This window comes from Solanum pennellii, chromosome 3 (genome assembly GCF_001406875.1).
Source record: "Solanum pennellii chromosome 3, SPENNV200".
NCBI classification, from domain to species: Eukaryota; Viridiplantae; Streptophyta; class Magnoliopsida; order Solanales; family Solanaceae; genus Solanum; species Solanum pennellii.
Window position 1 is genome coordinate 24,556,520 of NC_028639.1, and position 2,238 is coordinate 24,558,757.

A 2,238-nucleotide genomic window follows, 5' to 3' on the forward strand; every position below is an offset into this window, starting at 1 on the left:
TATATTCTATCCTGGTGCCGGAACGTGACACCCGATCCCCTAATCTCATTACTTAGTTCATCAAGCCTTCTTTTATACCAAGGCATCATCAATTTCATTAACAAAGTAGATTAGGGTTCTTCAAGATTTGGGATTCAATAGCTTCATCATGCTAATTTCATCAAAATCATATATATAAAAATCACATCATGCATGCACACAATTAAGCATATAGAAGACTTTATAATACTACCCAACACATATCATTCGCTATTAAGAGTTTACTACGAAAAGCATAAAAACCATAACCTACCTCCACCGAAGAACCGAATTCAAGCAAGCTCCAATACTTTTTCTTTCCTCAACGCCTTCGAACCTTTCCAATCTATCAAATATATATATATACATAATTTAATACACCTAAATTTATTACCTATCTCAATATATCAAACTTTAGTTTATTAAATAATAATAATAATAAGTTATAATATTCCAACCTAAAGCCACTGGTGTCGAAACCAGTGGTAGTCCTCACTTTAATCATGCACGTTCAGTTCCCATATTAACATATGTACATATATACTAACATTGTTATATTAATTCTTAGGCAATCAACAGGTACAGTAATGCCACCCTTTATTCATTCTACTTCATTCCTTATTATTTAATAATTATTAACTAAGAGGCATAAACTCGGCCCAAATCCAAACAACTCACGTACATTAACATTAATAACTTAATTAAAAGAAACAATAGCTTCTAAATCACTATAATTCTCCTTATTCTCTCGTGAATACATATTTATTACGTATTTCAAGATTTCAAAGTTGAAGCTCCTACCTGAATGCAGTGGCTTTGTTTGTGGCGTCGAATCATGACATCCGCCTCCTTTTGTTTCTTCTACAAATAATTTCCTTCAACCCATTTATCCACGATTTTACTAACAGGTAAAGCTGGTGCTGCCATGACAGCATTGAATAATGCTGAAGAAACTCCGTTCCTCGGAGACTTCCGTTTGTTAATCTCAGCCTCGGTATCAGACAATAATTCCTGAGGTGCTTCCACATCTTCACCATCAAGATCCTCATCGGAAATCTCATGCTCAGAGACTGACTCGTCAACTTTGTTGACTTCTTGTATTGCCTCAGTTGCACTAGAAGATTCAAGCTCTGAAAATCCATCGTCTGAATTACTATCTTATTCTCTACTGCTCTTTGTGCCAGCTTGTGAAGAAAACTTCGGCTTTCCTTGAATACTCTTAGAAAAACCATGAGATGTTATTTGGTATCCTCTAAGTGTAAGAGCTCTATGTGATATTACATTGGAATCCCCTTTAAGACCAGCATTGTGTCCTTTCAGGCAGAGACTTGTAATATCTGAAGTGGAATAACATATTCGAGAGCCTCCCGTTATAAATACTTGTTTCTTGAAGGAAGAAAACGCTCGACGAACTGCCCACATGGTTCCTTCGTCAAAGCGTGGAAAACTTAAGAATCCTTAAACCCTAATTAATATATGACTAATTATAGGAGTGGTGAAAGTGACCCACTATTAATTTTGATATTATTTTCTTTAACCACCAACTAAATAAATTAGTAAAACTTTCCCACTATTTTCATAGTTATTATTATGAAATAGTTCAAAATACCCATTTAGAATCTAACGAAAGATATTTTATAAAACACAAGGCTTAACTCTCAAAACGACCAAAAGGGTCGTTACAGTCCCAAAGCCTTTTTGTGCTAATTTTTATATAAGTTTCTCATTATTTGTAGAAAATCTGTCCAAAGATGAATGCGAGGTTTTTGAGCGAAGAAATGCAGAAGAGACCACCTACGGAGCTTGTGACGGTCCGTCATGCTCGTGACGGTCCATAGGTGGCAGCGTAGTGCAGCTACTGGAGAAAGATGGGGAAGTCTGACCAAGTGTGGGGTTACGGAAAGCGTGACGGACCGTCGTAGCCATGACGGTCCGTCCTGCAGGTTCGTCATGAAGATCAGAGAAGTAGCCGCAGTACCCATATTCCAAGAGTTCAAGTGTTTTGGAACGGAGACCCTCGACGGACCGTTGTGCTCGTAACGATCCATCATACCTGCCGTCGAGGGTAATGAAGAGAGCAGCAGAAGAAATTTGCAAAGTATGGGATGACGGAGTCCATGACGACCCGTCGTGACCACGACGTCCTGTCGCGAGGTCCGTCGACCCAGCCGCGTTTTGACAAATTTCCAGCAAATAGAGTCCTTGTTTAATTAGGTTTTT

General features: G+C 38.1%; 1 pseudogene; it reads right to left on the reverse strand.

Moving 5' to 3' along the window:
• Nucleotides 1–879: 879 nt before the first annotated feature.
• LOC107013277 lies at nucleotides 880–1,440 on the reverse strand (annotated as a pseudogene).
• Nucleotides 1,441–2,238: the final 798 nt, after the last annotated feature.